Source organism: Anser cygnoides, chromosome 4 (assembly GCF_040182565.1).
Source record: "Anser cygnoides isolate HZ-2024a breed goose chromosome 4, Taihu_goose_T2T_genome, whole genome shotgun sequence".
NCBI lineage: Eukaryota > Metazoa > Chordata > Aves > Anseriformes > Anatidae > Anser > Anser cygnoides.
The window spans coordinates 18,180,628-18,202,886 of record NC_089876.1 but is presented as its reverse complement, the minus strand read 5'-3'; the positions used below and the strand labels follow the sequence as shown (position 1 = coordinate 18,202,886).

The window sequence follows — 22,259 nt, the reverse complement described above, 5'->3', positions numbered from 1 at the left end:
TTGTATTACATTTATTACTTTTCATGCTACCAACAGTTGCGAAGGTACTTTGGAACTGTTGATTCAGTACCGTTTATAAGGTGTTTGTCTTTTTGGTAGCACAGACTTTTTCAGATCAATAAAATATGAAGATAAATGGTGATAAATGAATAGTTTTTAAATTCCCTTTAAATCTAGCTTTATGATCACACTTACTTATTGTGTTAGTTCTTCAAAGCACAAAGAAGCTGCCTCATCCTTCATATCCATTGAAGGCTATACTCTTTTGCAGTCCAAAACACACCAATACCAGATTTCTTATTAAAGAGATTATCACAGAGTCACTGTGTTATCTGGCAAATGAATCATAGACCTAAAAATTAAGAGTGTTATTACTCTTACTAGAAAATCCATTTAATCCATGTGTTTCTGTTTTTCTGTCAATAGAAGGGGCACTCGTTTTGTCTCTCACAGCTAGATACAAAGCTTGATCAATGGGTACAATATTCTGCCAGTGTTTAGTTCTTGCCTGAATCACTGAAGCCTCACTATTTTTTCCAAAAAATGCGAATTTAGACTTGACACTTGGGTCCTGAAACAGTTTGGAAAAAAATATGTTTAAGCTGTCCATTGGTAACACATCATTTTTACTTTAAATGGATGTTTTTTACTCACAGAAAAAGTATCCCCAGCTTATATGTACAGAACTGGTTAGAAAATTAGATAGTAACATCTGTATAAATATACACTAATATTATCCTCTGCCCTGTCAATAAGAGGATATGGAGGCAGATTAATTCTTAATTTTAATTATCTTTTTATTTCATTGAAGTTTAGTCTTTTTTTTTTTTCTGCTGCTTTTGCACCTCATTAGTCATGATCAAAGTGTATTCCTCTTAATAGTGCTTTAATGTGATGCTTTGATCACATTTTCTGACTAATTTGAAAGTCCGTTAACTAAATTACAACAGAGCCTGGTGCATTTGAAGTTTTTGGATCTCTTTTCCTCAGGCCATTTTACTCGAACAAACTTGGGGTATTTAAATGAGTTTCCTAGGAGCCTAGTTGCTCCGGACTTCTGCTATAATTGACAGAAACACCTTCAGTGAAATGTGAATCAAGGATCTTGAGAAGATGATTTGGCACATCTGTGGTCCAAACCATTCTCAGGTGATTTCTATTGACTAGAAAAGATGTTAATGGGAACCTGTATCTAAAGTTAGGAAACCTATTTAAAAGTTCCTAGCAATAACTAGGATAAGTTTGGTTTGTATTACATGAATTTGGCCATGATCCTTGTCTTACTTACAAGGGACTATTTTAATAATTCTTATTTATGGCTATCAACCAACAATGAAATACATTCATCCATGAGCTATAAGAGCACCTCTCTGTAGGCTCAAGAATAAACACCTTAAGCATAGGTCTTATATATATATATGTATATAATAAATATATCTTGCACTTCCATACACAGTGTATTCTACCAGTTTCAACTATTTATATGCTTTCTTTCTTGGAGACCACCTTAAAGCCATCTTCAACCTTGCTAGCAGAAATCTTTTATCCAAAGGAGAGGATGCAGACCAAAATTTTGCCACAAAAATTTACTTAAATCAATGTTATCCCATAAAAGTAGTTCTGTTGTCAACTTGTTTCTACCTCTGAAAAGTGTTTGGTGAGGGATCCATCACATATGGGCATATGATGGGCAAGACAATGGGCATAGACACAGCAAGGCCACATGATCAAGTACCACATATTCAGGAATCAGTAACTGCTTCAGATGATGGAATAAAGAAGTTTGGTAGGCAGTTAGGAACCCCCACAGGAAAAAAGTGTCAAAATCCTCATTAGTTAGAGGTTGATTTATATTCCCTCTGTGATAGCTCAGTGGTAAATAATTCCTAAGCAATGTTATATGGTGTTTTTTTTTTGCTATCCTGGAGCCATATTCCAAGAGATGTCATTCATCTCATTGCTATCAATAGTCAACATACTGAGTATTAGGTGAGTCAAGGCATAGTAGTTGTTAATTTACAAAACTTAAAGGCAAGAATCCTTGCAGTGTATCATATTAACTTCCATGCTAAAAAATGGTGTGCAGTCAGTTCAAGTTAAATCCTGTGACACTACTCCATGAAAAGCCATGCCATACACTTCATCAGAAGCAACCCAATCCTGCAACACAGGCAGTATATGAGAAGCAGGGAACGTATCCTTTGAATCAACATTTTTGTGTGTGTGTATGTCTAGGCACCAATTTCTTGGACATTCCCTGCTTATTTCATCTTGGTGGTCTCTGGGGCTGAAAGTGTCTAGAATTGGGGCTACTAGCCTTGCTAAGGAGCACAGATGCAGGACAAATAAGTTGACAGCAGCACTGTGTGTCTTCTGACTGAATGGGATCACTCAGAACAAAACTGGAGATATGGCAGGCTGTAAAAGTTCCATCCACACAGTGATCATGTTTACATAATCCAAGATACTGTTTAAAAAGGCAGGAAGTGATCAAAATAAAACTAGTTAAAGATGAGACAGTTCATCAGTGGTTTTCAAATGTTCTCCTCCACTAGTGTTTAAGCACACTTTTTCCTATAATTCTTGGAATGTGCTCCTTACCCTGTAGTTTTGTACTTTGCAGTGAGACTTGATTCTCATCAGGACAGTCTTTGCATCTCTTTCCTATTCAGTGAATACGTATTTATTGTTAATTTGTGTAGCTGCTCAGACACTCACAATTAGCACTTTCATTTTCTGCCAGTTGTTTAGTCGCATCTAATCATTGTGAAAGGTACAGAAAATCTTTCTGAAAAATCATTGAGTTTTCAAAAATGCATCCTGACAGTTATATTTGGCTTTATAATTTATTGTGTTCATTTTCCTACCCCTGGCAATGAATTCTAACACTTATTGCCGTACAAACCTCAGCTGCCTCTTATTCAGCTGATATATGCTCCACATAAAGATGCCACTGAGTCTTTAATGTCTTTACTAAGGCAAAGGGTGGTCGGTTCAGAGTGATAGGACCTGGTCTGTCTCTGTTGGATGAAATTATACTCTGCTTGGATAAAGTCTTCCATTCCCAACACTGAAGCTTGCTCCTGACTATAGCATTAAGCCTTATTCCTAACAAAATGTCAAATTTTAGCTCTTGAAAATCCAATTGTATTTTTTGTAACCATTTAGAATTAAAAAAAATTAAATTCCAAAGTGCCTTAGACTTTGTTAGTGTGATCTTAATGCATATCAGGAGGAACTGAGAAGATGTCACGAGTTCAAGCACAGGCATCAAAACAGCCCATTTAGAGATTATTTCACTGGTTTATTTGATGATATTGGATGCTTGTGAAGGAAAGGTAGAATCTCCAAAGACAAATAATGTAAATCAGTCCTCTTGCTGCCGACCTAGCCAGGATGCACAAGCAGATGTGTTGTCTTTCTTGGCAAACCATCTTTGGCAGGTTGACACATGCTCTGAGAAGGCAGGAATCAGAGCAAGGGCAAACTGTCAGAAAGCAGAAAAGCTGAAGTTTTACAGCACAGAAACAAGGGAACTCCTGCAACAGCTTATGAAATGTTGGGTGCCTCTCAGGCTGGCAAAGAGTTCAGAGTAGGATGTAGAGAAGCTGTGAACCACAGGAACACTGCAGAAGGAAGAATTGAGAACTGCTAACGAGTCAGCAGATGTGGTAGCTGGATTCTGACAGATTCACATTTTACATAAAGGAAGCTGAGGTGAGATAGAGGCAAGCCTCAAAGCTTGCAGGACACAGGGCTTGGAGCTAGCCCAGGCTTTTAAAAAAATAATAAAAATAATGCTTTGGGCAGTGAATTAACCCAGATCAGGAGATGCAATTGCTCTCCTACAAGTCTTCATTGTTAGATCTGCTGCAGTTTGAACATTACCTACTCCTAAAGGAAGTTCTGCCACAAGAATCTGTATATTTATATGTCTCTGGGGAGAATATGTCCCATTAACCAAGATAAAACAGAATCTGATTTTGAAAAACAGATCTTTAAAAAGAGTGGACAAGCCCTACCTTCAAATTGACCTTACCAGAACTTTCCCTGAAGAGCACAGGAGAAAGGGATTTTACTTCATACTGTTATGGAACATCTTCAGCAAAGATACATACTCACCTGCTTACCCACCCTGCATTGTATCCAAGTGATTTTCTAGCAGCAGCTGAATCAGTTCAGCACTTTCCAGCTCTACTGAATATCTCAAATAGTTTGGGCTATGCCATGGGAAACCTATTGTCTACTTCAGGTCATTCTCCCAGGCTTAAATCTTCCCTATAATGAACTACTTCATGGTAAAGAGGCTGTTAATCTCCCAGCATAAAATTCTCCCTGTACGCAAATTAAGGTTTTGAAAATAAACTTAATAATTAACTAATAACTTTTCTGACTATATATCATTTTGTCTTTGCTTACACATAAATCTAAGTGAAAGAACGACTTGAAATTAAGTAATCATTACACTAATTTACCTTCAATTTTGCATAGTTTTGATACAAATTTGTATTCTGCCTCCATGTATTTAAAATATAAGGGAGCATCAACTTAGTCCTAGTGGAACAGTGGTCCTAGTTCAGGTCCACTGCTACGTGTATTCAGCTGCAGAGACAGCAAAAGTAGCATAATGCTTTTTGACAATAATTCTAAAGCATAGAGAGGAGATGCAACAGAACCGGGAATTTATCTCAGACATAAGCAAGTATGAAATTCAGTAAGATGTTAAATCAAATCAGCAACAGAAATGACCGTTTTTCATTAAGACACTGAAACTGAGGTGAAGTAGTCTGAAGAGATAGATAATGAGATGACTCAAACATCTGACAAATGTCAGTGGGCTCAGGTGTGCTTTGTATTGAACTTGCTGGTCTTAATACAGCAAATATGAGCATTTATAAATATATTCAAAGTTTCACCAGCTCACCAGCAAGTAAACAAATAAAAATAGCTCATTGATTTACAGATATGTCAGGGTTTTTAAAAAGGGAAATTTGAGTAGCTGGGTGATAGAACAGTTTCTGCGGTAGCTACCACATTAAGCATTTTTTTTCCCAGCCTAGCTTAATTATCTTGTTAAAGAGGTTATTGGCGTGTTTTGAAGCAGCACCAAGTCTGACAAAATCTGACAAGAGTTAAGATTGCATATATTCTTCTGTCTCAGTCCTTGGAAATGATGTGAGGAATAATAGGTTTACCTAGGTTTTAGTTGCTAGAGGGGAAGACAAAATACATGTGGATAGGAAGCTAGTGTGTTCCTCCCAGAGCATACTTGTCCATAAACTGCTCCCCAGGCCATCACATCTCTGGCACAGGTGACTGCCAATAGGCATTTTAATGTATCTGGGTAGTGAGCTAGATCATGCAATGTTGCCTGAGTTGCTCAGGTTGTGTGATGAGTGTCCTTGCCAGCAGGTAATAGCAGAGTGCAGTGACTGGGAAGTGTGTTTCTCCCGTAGACCCACCAGAGCATGTAGACCCAAGGGGAGGTGCAGTGTCACCTGCAGCTTAGCATCACCCATCTTTCCTACTCTCAGGCTCCCTGCACTACGTGCAGCTCATAGTGGGAAACAAGCCACTTTGCTCCATGGTGAATGTGCTGTGTAGCTGTGTCTGGGGGGAAAGAAAATGTTCAAGCCCCCCACTGACACACAGAATGAGAGTTAAGAGGACTGGTGACCACTGACCTGTGTTAGTTTGGTTACAATAAACCATAACTTGAAACACAGACAAAGGAGAAAAGGCTCCATCAGCAGAGAAAGGCAGGGAGGTTTGTGTTTTGATGGGGTGCCTCATCTGCCTTGAGCTTGAGGAAATATCTGCTTTTGTCACACATACCAAACAATGTGTATGATGGGAACCTGCCATATAGCAGAGTGAGTGAACTGTTTGTTGGACCTCCTGCCAGGAATCTTGCTGACCTGGACAATGTTTTATATAATGGGAATTATGACTTTCATTTTATGACAGAAATGGCTTTTTCTGTTTGAGATATTAACTTTACCAAACTAAATTTTACATTCAATTTACCAAAGTCATATTTTTACCTGTTTGTAATAGATTGGCAATGGTCAACAGATACCAGCTGAGCCATATATCACTGCTGATTTATCAGTGACATGAGACAGAAAGGAAAAATTTCTTCGAGAGCTCAAACTAGAAATAGCTTGTACACCTTAAAACCCATGGACCCAAGGGAGGTGTCTATTTGTGCTATACTTAAGTCCCTCTTACTGCAAGTGACGTTTTGTAAACCCAGAAACTTTGGATATGAGAAAATGGCAGTCAGGGAAATAGAACCTCAGCAGATACCTATCATCATATGGATGAATTAATTAATTCAGTGTTATATGGTTGACTTATACCAGCTAGACCATGATCTAGCCTCTTGCAGGATATTTTATGCCTACCACATTAAGAGATAAACAACTTATGTTGACTTTTTTTTCCTTATTAAGAATAATGCACATCATGAAAGCTACTGTAATCTTATCTACTTATTTTGATTAGAATAAAATATTAGCTATTTTTTTTCCATTTTAGAGTATGTGTCTATTAAATACTACGCATACAGCTTTGTAACTGTCAGTCCTACAAATGAATGAAAATATTATTATGTTGTTAGACTTCTATAATGTCTTAAAGTAAAAGGTAATTTTCCTCTGTTGCAAACTCTGTTTCTTTCTGGAGCTGGGACTGCATAAAGAGAATGTAAATTTTAAGGAATTAAAGTTAATTATGAATTAAATGTTCTATGAGTTTTCTGGGACATCAAACCTGCACTAGGTTGCACATGCTCTAGGTATTCCCTGTGGTAAGGGGTATGTTTAAGTCTCAAAACCTAGATCTTTTAAACCCCAGATGCCCTTTTGCACATGCTCTCAGTTTTCAATCATGACATCACTGGGTTCCTGTGCATACATATTTTTGATCTTTTAAATCTATCACAGCTATTACCAATATATTATTTCAACTGTTCACTGGGAAATGGTCTGAAGATACAGCCAAATATTAGCGTGTGAAATGACAATATATTAATATCTAAAGTCTGTGGACTCTTAACACTTCCACTAAATTAATTCTCAGAGCACCTAAATAACTGACAAGAAGATTTTGCTTCACCATGGAAATTTTGCTCCAAATCAAATATATTGCTTGCACCTAACTCTGTCAGGATTTCCTTTAATTCCCCACATTTTTGCTTTCCAGAGGATCATTGGTTATCTATACCTAACTCCAGACAAAAGACAGCAAGGAGAAGAATGTGTCTTTTCCCCAGTCCTTCAGCCCTGACTCTTACCCTTCTACCAAATGAGTAGGGAGAATGGAAAGAGTAGGAATATAAGGGCTTACATTTCTTTTCTGTTTGTGGAAGAAGAAATGCAAGTTTCAGAAGAATGCTGCAACAATTAAACTGAATAGTTATGCAAAACTAATATTGGACAAGGAGGAGGACAGAAAATAAATCTCTTAGCATAGACATCTGGAATTAGGGGATACTGTTTTCAGTGAATACTCTAATGGATGTCTTTATTTTCAGCTTTCCTAGCAGCTAGCTGAGGTGACTTCTTGTTCACCTGAATGTCCATTGTGATTTGTGCTTGCTGCATCCCAAACTTCCCCTGTGTTTTGGAGAGCGCTTTATAAAATTCACGGAGCTAAGCACATGCAAATTCCTTATAAAATATAAAAGAGCTGTAGGCACTTTAGGAGGGATTAGAGGGAGAACAGGATTAGCCACTGTTCTGAGCAGGAAAACTCAAAAAAAAAAAACCATTTAAGGATTGAAATCAATCAATCAAGTGTTCAAGGTAGAGTGGCATTTTAAATACCACTGCTGCTGGAACAGGGCACATTTGCTCTAATCTCTTCTTTCTCTAGATATCTAACTCATAACTTGAACTCTGCCAGGCACCCAAAAAACAGCTGCTGCTAAACCTGAGCTTTTAGCTGTTAGGATTTGTCTGGTTTGTTTTGTGGGGAAGAGTGTCAGTTATTTTGTGGGTTTTGGTTGTATTTTTTTTGCTTTTAAAACACTAACATGCTTTAAGGTGATATTTAATTATTTATTTATAATGGTTAATTAAGAAGTTTGCAAGTCAATTATGCTGAACGTTAGTCTGGAGAGAAAAGAAAGTATTAAAACAGAAATGACCACAATAAATGGTAATAATAATAATAAAAAAAATATTAAATGTAGGAATTGTAAATTGGATGTGAACATAGGACCTCCTTTGTATCATTCACAAATAAAAATTAATTTTAAATTAATTAAAGACATTTTACTGTCTGGTTCTGAAAGACAAAAACAAGAGAAACTCTGTACAGATGCAAGAAGTACAGGTCTGTAAGTTAATTTATTGCAAATCAATTGACTTTGTGGTGAAATCTGGATGCTGAAAAGGACATTGGAACTGTCTTAATTTAATTCAGTGAGAAGCCTTCACCACTTCCAGAAAAATACTTCCCATGCATTGGTCACTTAAAATTAAAATTAAAAGGAAGTGATGCCAAAAACATGTCATATTATAATAAAGCATAAAACAGACAGTATTTTTATTCTTCTTATGTCTACATTCAAATATCTATTAAGTATATTGTGATTTAACTATGCATACCCATTAAGGATACTTGTAAATGGTGATATCATTACAGTTTGCATTAGAAAAATACCAAGACAAACATCAATTCAGATTTAAATTAATATATACATGCAAAGGAACTAGCTCAGTAGGTCTCTTTTTATATATTAAAAGATTGTTTTGTCTTCAGGAAATACAAGGGACCATCTCTGAATTGCTAGTCATTTTACTGATTTGTATTTTGACAGATCCTAAAATGTATCTGCTGGTGGCTACACCTGTCAGAAGAAATGAGCGGGGAGACTTTGGACTTAGTTTGACTTAATTCTGTCCTGAAGTCCTAAAAAATTCCACTGCCCTGCCATCTAATCCTCAAAATGCCCTCTGTATAACAGTTTAGTGGTTACAGCTTCTTCCTTTAAATTACACAAAGAGTTTTGCATTCAGAAACCAGAACTGGAGGATCTGTTCTTCAAGGTGAAAAATGCTGCAGCCTAACGTCACAAGAAGATTCTCATCTATGCTTAATGAATCTTTTGTTTTCCTGCCTTTGGCACAGTTTCAATAGAAAGCACAGAAAATTCGTGCGGTTTGAGAGTCTGGGTGTTCTTCCAGGACAGAGGTTTTAAAACTCTTCAAGCAGAGGATGGAAACGTGAGCTTCCTACTTCCTGAATATGTGGTTCCTGTATTAGTTTACTGTACTAACCTACATTTTAAAACTTACTCACTCTTTGCTTTACCAAAAAAAAAGTGTGCTAACGCCCTTGCAGGTTGCAGCATCTTGACTGGATAGATATAATTCCCTGCAACTTTGACTATACCATGCCAAAGACAGGCTTTTAGAAAGATTTTGGCTAGCTGTAAGTAACTGCCAGCTAACTAAGTTGAATTTGTTGAACTTTTAGTTCTGCATGCTGAACATAAGTCCCATTTACTATCACTTTCCAAGGCTCTGTATCTTAGCCATGTGGGTATGTATGGGGTAGTTAAGGATGGCCCTCTGTATTCTTTGTTGGTTTTGGCATAAGTTAAAAACCTTATTTGAAAACCTAATCTTTCATGATATAGTATTTTAGTTTTATTATAATATAAATATATTTAGTTGCATTGTTTTTAACAAAAAATTATGAAATAGTAGAAAAAGTAGAAAAGTAGAAAAAGTAGAAAAGACAAAATACTTGTAAATCACCAAATACCATAAAGTCTACTTGAATCACTCAAATAACTCGTTTATCAATCATTAAAACTAGCATTATGCTCCTCAAGCAATATAATGGAAATTAAGACCAAACCAATACAGGATAAATTTAATTTCAGCATTCGTTTAGGCCTAGATAGTGGTTTTGATATGAAACCAATCAAACCTATTTCTAAAATAGAATATGCTGAATATAATCCTGAAATGGTGTTTACATTCAACAGTTTTGCTTCATTGTGACTCTAATATTGTATACATTTTAATTAAGCTATATTTACCTCCTTCACCTTTTTTTCAATCATTTTCTGTCATTGACCTTTGTTTAGGTAATAGTCAATATTCACACCAACTTGGACTCAGACACTTAGTACACACACAAGGATTTTGTCACTTGGATCCCTGAACTTTACTTCTGTCTAAATACACAACAAGGAAAACTTATTCTACTTTATCAAAAATGCTAAAACACTAAGAAAGAGACACTCTTGGCTCTGGTACTGTCCATACTGTGAGCTGTCTTGGTATCATGAAGCCTGGAAACTCCAAGCTCTTCCTTGGTCTGTCAGATTGTCTTCTGAGATGCTACCAGATACATCAGCAAAATCTCTGCCAGAAAATTGATGGAGTTTTGGTAAATTCAGACATTTGGTATTTACTGAATCCACAACTTCTGGTAAAACACCTCATCAATCTTACTTGTTTGCTGCTGTTTCTCATCATGTAAATTTACTACTAACTCAGCTCTGTGCTTAGTCATCCCTATATTAATTTGTAGTCTAACTGTTTATAAACATATGTAACATAAAAAAAAAGGCTATTATAGTTTCATACTTCCCTGCATATATTTTCTGGATGTTTTAGAAAGGTATTTCATAAGGCCTTCTTTACTTGTCACTTAAAACCCAATGATTCTGCTTTTCAGTAACTAACAAACTGCAACATTGGCAAATACAGGTTCATAATTCACAAATGAGGTCTATCCTGCCATCACTGGAAGCTTTGACAGCAAAACTAGACAAAAAGCTGGAGAAACAAAGAGCTTCAGATCTTGGCTTTATGTCAAGAACATTATAAAGAGCTATTTATACTGTATAGCATTTTGTAAGTACATTGTTCCCTATTTTAGGATGTTCTGTTTGTAAAATATGAAACCTAAAGGAAAATCAAAGAATGTGATCTAGTTCAATTAGCCATTTAAAAAAAATAGTCTTATAAGGATTGCCATCATCTGTCACAAGAAAAAAATCCAACATTTTGGTGAACTCATTTGAAGTGCTCTGTCAATGATATGCCAGATGTATTCAGGTTTTCATCAAAATTCCAAGTTTGTGCACAAATATGACAGAAGATACAATCACACAATGTTTCTGACTGTTATACTGTAGAGATGCAGAGATCAAAATAGATTTTTCAATCCTGATTATTAGTTCAAATATCCTGAATACTAATGATAATTTCATGATCTAATTATAAATGCTCAAGAGAAGAAGGATCACTTAAAAGTCCATGGCATAAGAAGCATGAAGATACTCTCACTATAAAAAGCAATTCTACCATTTCTTTCTTTTATTCTAGGCTATCCTTTAGCTCTAACTTGCATGTCTTCACAGCCAAATTTTTCAGGCCATAAATCCAATTTAGTACTGCCTATATTTTATGCTGACTATATTTCTGAACCCTACCCCCAGGACAAACTTTTTTTTTAACCATGAGGAAAAACAAACCACAAACACTTGACAGAAAACTTCTCTTCCCTTCAGATACATTGGATAAGACATGCAAGTCCTATGGACTGTGTTATACAGAGGTCTCTAAAAATACTTGTAAAAGTTTCTTCTGATTTTAAACTCTAGGCAGCTATTACATTTTGGAAGAGAGAGAGAAAGAGAAGGCAGGCAGTCAAGAAGACAAGGAAAAAGAAAGGAAGGAAGGAAGAAAGAAGAGAGGGAAAACTCTTGTCATCACTGAATTCAATGGCAATTCTTTCCATAACTAAGCAACAGCAAGATTTCATTCTGAGAAAAAAGTATCTACTACTGTTATAATGGACTTCCAGATTATCTAAAATGCATACACTTGTTTTTATATTTGATTGTCCTGGCTGTGAGTAGAAGTCATCCTGTATCAGTAAGTTATGTTGATGAAACAAAAATAAATTCCTAGCAAAATATAAAGGGATAAGAAATCAAAGATATTTTTGATGATTTAATTTGATAATTTAATTTTCATTCCATTGGATGTAATTGTCTACTTAATCTTCCACAAATTTAATGTTGATACTCAGCAAATTAAACCCTAATACGTCAGCATAAAACCACCGTAGCCAACTGAAGTACAAAACCTGCTAGTGGAAATAGGTATCAGATCAGTTCTGATTTTCTGTGTTGTGGTATATCTCCCTTCATTAGTAAAATGATATGACTATCTTTGTAGCTGATAAGGCATTTTAATTGATTTTTAGCATTTTTTCTTAGCATTCATTTCTGGCAGATTCACTCCTTTTTTCATTATACAAATTGACGTGCAATTAAACTATGCCCTGAGGAGAAAAAAAAAAAAAAGGATGAATCAATAATATTGATATTTTATGCAGAACTTGAAGCTAAGGATTTTAATAGAATTAAAAATATGCTTGGTAAGGTTAGTGCAGAAAGTGTGGACAGTGTGAACCTTAAAATCAGAAGTCTATAAAGGTCGTTGTGAATAGGGTGTATGCTTACAGGGTATTTCAGTAAATTTCTCCTAAGCAGATATTTACCGTATGTTACAAAGTAAATGTACACATACTTTTTCTGATTTTCCACAATGTAGCCACAAACCCACACATTCCAAGGTCAGACAGAAGCCTCCTGTATTGCACAGTCATCACAGAGTTTTATTTTGATACCTCTGCGATGAATCAAATAGTTCATAGTTACATTTCTGTGGCTTTCTATCAGATGGCTAACCTGCTCAGCCTTATTTCAAAAAAAATTTGGTACTATAGAACTACAATGCATGCATACACAATTAAATACAAGTATATGTAGCTTGGATGAGTCTGAGCAATAACAGTAACACGCTCTGGAAGAAACTGGTAGGGAATATGCAAATTTAGATAACCACGTCTGTCCCTTGCACTTACCTCAGAGAGAAAGTATTCACCAGACTATTCAATATCCTTTATGCTTAAGCATCCATGGCAACAAAATGGGACATCCTACCTGTTACTCAGATGGCTCTGAAAACCCGGGGTACCTGGGAATACCATGGAGTGCAGGGATACATAGATATGATGTGAGTGAAGTTGAGGTGACCCACAGTTTCAGTTATTATGACCTGTGGACACTTCCATATTACCTAATAATAAAATGAAGAAAAGGATAAATTATGTGTGGTGTGTGGCCCTCCAGAGGTGTTTGAAAGGCCTGTTTGAATAAGGATAGCCAAGAGTGTTCATCTTATTTCCTGCACAGACCTGTAGCATGAGTCATAGTTTGCATCCCTCATTTGCAGTCTTTGAAATGGTACCCTCTGTTTCCTACATTATAATTATAAAGCAGCTTTTAGTAGAAAATATCTAACTATGAAACTGGATCACGGAGCTGAAGAGAACAATCCCATCATTCGGCCCAAAAATATTTTAAAGCAAACAGTTTACTATTATACAGTAAGGCATTTATAATATGATTTAGCAGAGTAATTGAACCTTGCAGAGGATTCCCTGACACAGACATCAACTACTTTTGTTCTAGCTTGAACCATTATATAAGCTGTGTCCCACTGTGATGGGTTGAGCCCGGCCAACAGCCAAGCACCCACACAGCCTCTTGCTCACTCCCCTCTCCTGTGGCATGGGGAGAAAGTAGAAGGAAGGCTGGAAGACTTGTGGATGAAGTCAATTTGGTCAATATTGATCAGTTGTCCTCTCACAACTTCTTGCCCACTGGCAGCCTAGTCACTGGGGGCAAGGGCAGAGGGTGAAAATGAGAAAACCTCCAGGCTGTGTAAGCATTGCTCAGCAATAGCCAGAACACTGGCATGTTATCAACACTGTTTTAGTTGCAAATCCAAAAACACAGCATCACACAGCTGCTAAGAAGAAGATTAACTCCATCCCAGCCAGATCCAGTACACTACCTATATGAAAAGTCAGGAGCGATTTCTATCAGAAAATCTTGGCAAGAAACTAGACTTGACTGGGGAGCAGGGGGAGCTTACAGATAGGAGAAATTATGTATTAAGTTGAGAAGAAGGCCCTTAGAGTAGCTCTATCTGCATCATGGCATCTGGTCAACAGCCAGAAGAACCCCAGGCCCTTGAAAACTGTGCAATACTGCTCTGTTTTTCTGCACTTTGAAAGTTTTTAAAATACTTGAGAACTGTTATAAAAACATATGCAGTTCTTCAACTGTTGCCATGCTTTGAAGTCTGATACTTGTCCTCACTTCAGCCTGAATTCAATGGCAAAGTGCTGTGGAGTTTAATGATTTCAGTGCCTCACTACATTTGCTACTTGATACGCTCCATCTGTTTTGTTCCTGTCAAGCCAGTCATGTTATATGTTTGATAAATATTTATAAATACAAGTTATTAAACTGAATCCATTTGGAAATAGAGTATGGACCAGTAATATTCAGTGCTGCTTTTGTATATGGATATAATTACACTGAGGTTGCTTATAATATGTATATAAAATCACAGAAGAAACCCTGGGCCCTGGGAAATGGTGGCCACTTATAACATCCCTTAACACTTATTATATTTAAGAACTTTAGAAGCATCCTGAAATGGTCTCTTCCATAAGCATCTGGTTTTATATTATTTTCATTTACTATCACCGTCTTTCCATTTATTTTCTACTTTTCTGAATAAAATATCCCTTTCAATGCTTGCATTGCAGACATGACTTGTATAATAAGCACTGCCCTGTTACTCTTAGATGAGTCACTTACACTTTCTTAATAAGTTTCTCTGGTTCCCAAATTCTACTGCCAAAAGTGCTTGCTATAGAGAAATATTTATTTTGTAACTTTACCTAGACTTCTAGCAAACTTTGGCATAGTTCCTTTTTACTTTCTGTATAATTTCACCAATACTATTTCCTTGTTCTATCTGCTGGTGAATTCTTATTTTTCAAGTACTTATGTGTTAAAATGAACCAGAATGATAAAATGTATCTTTCCCAAAGTGTTAACAAGTATTGTAGGAAAACGGCATTGAATTAACAGCTTGTACAGTAAACAGCATTATTGGTTTGCCCTTATGTATTATAGCAGTAAGCAAATCAAAAAAAAAAAAAAAAAAGGAGATTTCTGTTTTTTTGTTTGGCATTGCTATTTCCAATTCCTTTTCATTTTTACTTTGAATGAGTCATCTTAAGGCAAATTAACTTCTGCCCTGCGCTGCAGGAGGTAATTTTAACATGGCAGCCTAATGGGGCCAAATTATGCATGAACAAAATGTGGGAAAAAAAGATGCTCTATTTCCATATGCTAGCATCTCTTGGGCTATGCTTGTGCTAGGGCAAGAGAACTTCTGCTTCAAAAGCCATTTCTCAAGAATGTTATGTCTTTCAGCTATTAAACATTATGTAAAAGAGAGATACATTTTGTCAGTCTTCTGCTCAGCATAGTAAACACCTGAGACTCAATTACTGTAGCTGCAGTTGCAGGTATTGAAAAACACACCTAATGACAGTTCTCTTTCATAGACATGGTCTAAGCTCCTCCTGAGCTATATTTGTCATTTTAGTAATTCAGCAAATTAAGATTTAATGACCTTGAGGAACAACTTTTGACTGTGAGGCTGTACCTTCTGTGAGCTATGAAGTTTCCATTTTCTACTGCTATGTCTTTTTGCTTTTGCTTATAAGCCATGAACAGTAACTGAGATAACTAAACAAAATGCTGCTTTTTGCCCAATGAATGAATGGGATTTGAACAAACCATAAACAATAGTATTTCACTGATCCTTTCTTTTCTCTTCATTAGAACCCCTAATTCTTGTTATTTTGTTGTCACTTGCTACTTCAGCTCATTCTTACGTTTTCATATGTTGCAGAAAAATTAGTAAGTTTGTTTGGGATTTTATACAAACAGTTTTAAAATCTGATATTTTTTAACACTCCTCTCCCCTTGTTTTCTGTTCATTACAAGTCGAAGATCAAACGAGCAAAGCTTTGAAACTAAATGGTTGCTTACAAATATTCTCCTTATGCTATAACTGAACCTGATAAATTTGAATATATTTATTGCTTTGAACCTCCAGTGATGTTCAGGGTTGTTGGTACTGAAGTATTTTTTAGGGTTTTTACTCAAAGTTTCTTTTTTTCCCCTACGTGTCTGGCAGATCAGGAAGCTAATATAATGATCGAGAAGGGTGATTTCTGAATTGAGAATTCTGCATGTTTATGAGTTACTGAGAAACAGCCACCATATTAGAGAATGACTAGTAAATAACTTTACTGATGTCAGACAAGTAAGGCTTACACATCAGTTCTCTGTCTATCACTTCTTGAATAACTTTAAAATCTGCTGACCCATTTCAGCCACACATGGCAGAGGACTAAAGCTTTTTAAATGTTCCTGCAGAATTCTTGAAAGAGAGTTGTCTGGTCTGTAAACGAGACTTACAATGGAGTGAGGGAAAAACTACACATGCTACCAAATCTCATCAGCCACTAGAGAGTCTCTACAGAATAAAGCTGTTACACATACCTCATCTATGGAAAAAAGCTTCAGGTGGATGTTGTGCTCAGGCATGAGACATGATCCATGGCAAAACTAGTTCCTTCAGTTGTGCTGCTTGGGGAACTACTTTAGCGTGCCTGTTAAAAATCACAAACATATGAAGACTATGGTTGATATAAAATGTTAAATTTTCTTCTTCAGGGTTATGGGTAATATACATTGATGACTTTTCTGGTTCTTTCACTTCCAACTGCAACTTCCAACTGTAAATTTTTAATTGCAAGGAAGGATGAACCTCTTTTCCTTTTCTGAGACATGTAAGAGAGGATTTGGCTTTCATAGGTATGAGTGGACACATCAGTGCTGTTGTTGCCAAATGTCTCTTCCCAACTCTTCTGTTCATATCCTGTTTGTTCCCATGTACCTTTTTTCACTTCACTACACTCTTGCTGGTAATTGGGCAACTTTCAAAACACAGACGTGTGTTTCTCATTCTCAGGTGTTAATCAGTTCTAGGAGATCCTCCCGGCTGCTGGTTCACATGATAAACAGAAGACCAAACTCATCCTATGGGTGCACATACTGGAATGCAACAAGTTTCACAAAGTTGTAATGTTTGACTATTAAATTCAGTATAGAAAGTGTCAAAAGAAATTAGCAGAGCATTTGGGTTTTCTGGTAGATTTGAAAACTGTGAAATCAACACTGTACAACAACACAGGAAATGATTTTAAAATGATACATTTTATTCAGAAAATGTATCTTTCCTGGGAATATTGCAAGATTTTACTAAAAACTGAAAACTTGCACTTTTTCTTTAATAAAAAATAGGCGAAGTGTTGATATTTTTCGCAGAAAATGTGTCAACTAAAATGATTTTTGTAGGACAAATTTTTCTGTTTTCTGACAAACCAGTCAGCAATGACATGGCACAAAAAAGAAAAGATTCCAAAAATACCTTTTATTCAGCTGAAAGGATGAACAGAGATTTGACTTGATATATCTTTGCAAATGTGTGTGGGTGGTAATTACCAATTTCTTTTCAGTCCTCCTATAACTCATTTGACTTAATTTGATTTTACAATTAAAGGTTTTTGCCTGCTTCTATGTAATTTTTAAGTATTTGTATCATATCAAAGCTCTCTGAATGTCTATATTCTGGCATCTACTGATTAAGTACTTTTTCATTTGGTTTTGAACAAAGGAAGATTAATTACAGCTCTTGCATTAATTCTTTCATAGAGTTCTGGTACCTTGGGGAAAATGTACAGATCTACTGAAACATCTTGCTTATGAGTGTGAACAGCTCAATCTATTATTTTACAGAAAATATTTCAAAATGTTATGCCCTTCCTTTATTAACACCAGAAATATAACCAATTTTTGTGAACTGTAAATGGATTAAACAAAACCTGTAACCAGGTGCAGTAAAAATAGCCACTAACCTTTTTTTCATGATTCTAAACTGGTTACCGTACACCACACTGTCACACTTTACTGCACCATTGTGAAGAATGACCTAGTTCTGTCTTTTTTTTTTTTCCCAGTATATTTTTTGTTGTAAGATTAGAAATTAGGAGTTTTTTTGTAATAATATAAATTACACTTTTCCCACTTTGTGCTCTGTGGTTGTCAGAATGAAGTTTTCTGTAGCGTTTGAAAAAAATGATAATAGCATTTATTAAAAATCCATCTCCTGTTATGTAAGCTTTTCAGAAAATACTGTTCAATTCTACACATGCAAAAATTATGACTTTTCTAATTTTTAGTGTTTCTAATATTTCCATGGCTAATATATCTGCTACACAGTAAATGAATGGAAATTTTCAAACAACTGAGCCTGTACAAATAACATTATCTTTCTAAGTCATTGGTTTTTCCATGTGAAGTATGATCTCATACTAGCAGTGCATACTGGTCTTAAAATATTCATAGAAGGTCAAAACAAAATTATTCTTGTGTAGACATATTAATTCTTCTTGCTTCCTACACAAATGAACATTCTGATGGAAGCTAAATTTATGGGCCATATCCAATCCAATGCAAAGTTAGGAGAGCTTTTTCTTGGGCAAAATAGGAACAGGACACTAGCTGTTATGATTCATCTTAGATTAGAATGAATTTCCTTAACTGCTTTATGCTACTGGAGGAAGTATGGCCTTATGGGTAGTATTAAATTCATAAAAAAATGAGTTGGGTGGCTGTGCCACAGGTTTAATGGCCACTCCTTCAACTCCACACATAGGTGAGGCAGAGAGGTGTCAGTGTTTTTCAATTTAAATAAGAAATACATAAGCTTTTCTTTCATTCACAGAAAAAAAAAATCTGAAACATGCTGCCATGTTTTAACATTTTAACAGAGAGAATCAAGCTCTAGCTGACATATAACACAGAGCAAAGTACGTTATTTTCATACATTAATGAACAAACTCTTTCAGGAAACGTCCAGGTTTAGATTATGGTTTGGTGTTTAGGATTAAGGAGCAGCTGGGGGAGAAGGGGGCAACAAAAGGAAAATGTTTCAGATTTTTGACAAATCATTGTCCCATAAGCTTGAAGACTTTTATCTCAAGAAACTAAAATCTCAGTGCTTTTGCATCTGAGGTTTCAAATCCAAGAACACCTAGTGAAATTCTAGAGGGACTGACACAAATATTACCAATGATGAAATGATCTTAGTTCAAGCCCTACATGACAGCCCCTGTGGATCAAGAGATATACTTAAAATCGTCTTGTACTTGTTTCTAGGAGACATAGATTTTTGTTGTTGTTGTCACTAATTAAATGCAATACTAACTTCTTGTCATATTTTTGGAGTGTATGAAAAGAATAATTTCTTTTCTTATTTTGGTTAATGAGAGATACAATTCCTTGGCATTTTCTGATATTAATTTCTAAATCTACTCAGAAAATATGTCCATTGAGTATATAGGTTCCCCACCTTGGTTTATGTTCTGAAAATAAAAACCTGGCTGCAACTAAAAAATAGCTGAGAAATTTTAAGAGATCCAAGTTTCTGCACAAGAAGTAATGCCAAGCTGGTATCTCTTTTCTGAAAATTGCAGAATGTGTTGTATAAAAACTTGAAAGGGGTGGAGGAAAATCTGTTGGATCGGTTATAGAGTATTACAACAGAAATTGGGTAAATGAGGGTTATAGACAGAAAATTCAGCAAAATCTTTCTGAATGTTCATGATTCTCCTCAGAAGACTAGAAGACTGGTAGCAGATTTTTTTTTATTTTTTTATTTTTTAGTAGTATTTCTAAATTATGTATGTCAAAAAGCTGGAAAGAATGAATATCAGTGTCTGCATTCTGCTCTTCTAAGAAACAGTAAGCCAAGTCTCTATAGTTTGCTTTTCCTAATAAGAAATAGAATATATGTTTAAACTACAAGATTACTGAACTCTTCAGTAATCAAAGAGTTAACATTATCTGTTGTTCTTGGCTTCCAAGTCAGAAAAGGGTTAGGTAGATTTAGGAAGTTTAGAGACATTATCCTCTTAGCCTGTTTGGTTGCATGCCGAGGAAAATCTCATTACAAAGGACACATTCAGTTCTCCTATGAAAGTTTATCTTCGCATATATGGGAGTCAACAGTGTTATTCTGAATTTTATAATGAAGTTACAGAATTCAATGGATCCAGGAAAGGCAAACTGAGATTATAAACTAGTTTGTTGTTTGCTTACGTGCTTTAAGAGCAAATCACTGGTAAATGCTGTTTTAGTAATACACAAATGATTTGGTTGCAATTAATAGGTGTTAATAATGTTTAAAATATTAACTGAAATTTAAAATGGTGCAACAGGTAGATAGAAAGTGGGAAGTTGTTTACTATCACCTATATGCAAATGGTTTTCATTTAATTTTCCAAACTTATTTGGAAAAATTAATGAACTAATTTGGAGAGATTTATTCTCTGAAGGATAATAATTTGCATTGCAATTCAGTTTGGAATAGTTGCTAATGTTTTTAGGATAGAATGGAATTAGTATTCTGGAATTAATTGGTTTTCTGTGTTATTGTTACTTAGAAATATTAAATTTATTTTTTCCTTCAGAATCTGATGGTTGCTAAGGAAACCACTTGTATTATATCTGTGGATATGGCATAGCCCTTAACTATAAAAAGAAAATAGGCAAATGTGTTTACAACTACCTTACTTCTAGCCAGAAAGAATCATGCATTTTAATCAGCAAGTGATCCTCATCTGTCTTAATTTCTGTATTTTAATACAACATTTAGACTGCACACACTATTTCAGGAGGATTTATGCATAGTTAGTGTTTTTGCGTACATAAAGGTAACCTCAAGGTAAGAGTTCAATACTCAGTTAAACAAACAGAGACTGGGTTGAGGTGTGGTTGAGAAACTATGGTGGGACACCTAGTTGGTATTGGATTTACCTATAGCCAAATGCTTTCATTTTCTCTCTTCAATCTGTCTTGCCTGAGTAGAGGTGCAGAACTCTGTTCTGTGGGAGGTACTACACTTTGGAAGGGAATTAAAATTGATCTGAATGCTCACAGCCATCAAAGACTATCTGATACTTCAGTAAAACTACTTTTGAGGGCACAATCAAGTGATAGCTTGGATTAGCTATGTTTGCTTTATGGAGTTGGCCTATCTTTGGCAATCTATCTGCTGAATAACATGGGGTTCACTTGAGCAGCTGAGACAATTTGTCTTAGAGATGGCTGAATTTAGATAGGTGATATAGGTTATATTTATATAGGTTTAGATAAGTCATAGAAGATATTGGTGGAAGAAAGGGGAGATTTACTATCAGTCCATTGTTATAAATTTGCCAATGACTTCCAGGTATTCATTCAATAAAGGATGCTGAATAAAGATAAGATTGTTCTGATCACATTTAGGAATTCTGAAATTCTGACATGAGGATCTGAGTGATGTTTATGAGCTCCCTGCTGCCTGATGGCAAATACCAGGACGAGTGTAATGAATCTCATGATCTCAACATGGTGCTCATGTAACTGTGTGTCAGGACTCTGAGGGCCCTACCAGCCCTGCCTGTCCCAGCCAGCCCCCGAGGGCCTCCTCCACTCTGCCCATGCCCCAGGACCCCATTTCAGCCCCCCAGGGCCATCAGCCCCTGCCCCAACAACACTACAGTAAGGCTGGGCTCCGTCTCCCCCCAGCCTGGGCCCACTGGTGGGCCGATGCCCCAGCCTGGCCTCAGCCTCTCCCCATCCCCAGGGATGTGCCTGATGCCCAGAGCTATACCTGACTGAGGATCCCCTCATCCTGATCGCCCTACAGGCTGGCCTGGCCTTGGCCCCGTTGTTGCCACGGGCTTGCCTGATGATGTGAACTCCTGGTTGAACCAGGCCTCCATGCCTGCCTTGCTCAGGTCCTCCCAGTCGGGAGCCATTCCTGTGCTCAGCTGTTGGCCCTTGCTACTCCCCACACGACATAAATGTCCGAGTTGCTTCACTTGATATGCCCTCTTCCCACTGAAATCCCATCAGCTGCGATCAAAAGGAAGGTTTCCCTTGATCATAGTTAAAGCCTAGATCTAACCTCAGGCACAAACATGGGCAGGGTGGATCCAGGATGATGCAGTGCAGGAGGGGGTGAGGAATGCAGTGGAAAATAGGCAGGTCCACGCTGTGCTCCCCAAAAGCCTTGCCTGGCTTCTCTTCAAGATATCACTGAAGCTGTTTATCTAATGTAATTCTAAAAAGGGAAGTATAAAAAGTACTGAAGGGAAAGTGAGTGAAGAAGCTCCTTAATGTGTGGCTGCTTTGGCCTAGCAGCCTCAGGAAGGCTTTAGGGCCCAAAATGCCT

General features: G+C 36.4%; 1 long non-coding RNA gene across 3 annotated transcripts; it reads right to left on the bottom strand.

Annotated features, from left to right (window-relative positions):
• Positions 1–10,263: 10,263 nt before the first annotated feature.
• LOC106035732 (uncharacterized) lies at positions 10,264–22,132 on the bottom strand. 3 transcript variants are annotated; one of them, XR_007162935.2, is made up of 3 exons: positions 21,993–22,132; positions 16,478–16,587; positions 10,264–10,385 (listed from the first exon to the last, which is right to left on the bottom strand). It is a non-coding gene; the product is annotated as an uncharacterized lncRNA (long non-coding RNA). The 3 variants fall into 3 exon arrangements; XR_007162934.2 differs by lacking the exon at positions 10,264–10,385 and adding an exon at positions 11,872–12,318; XR_001206950.3 differs by lacking the exons at positions 10,264–10,385; positions 21,993–22,132 and adding exons at positions 11,872–12,318; positions 21,696–21,813.
• Positions 22,133–22,259: the final 127 nt, after the last annotated feature.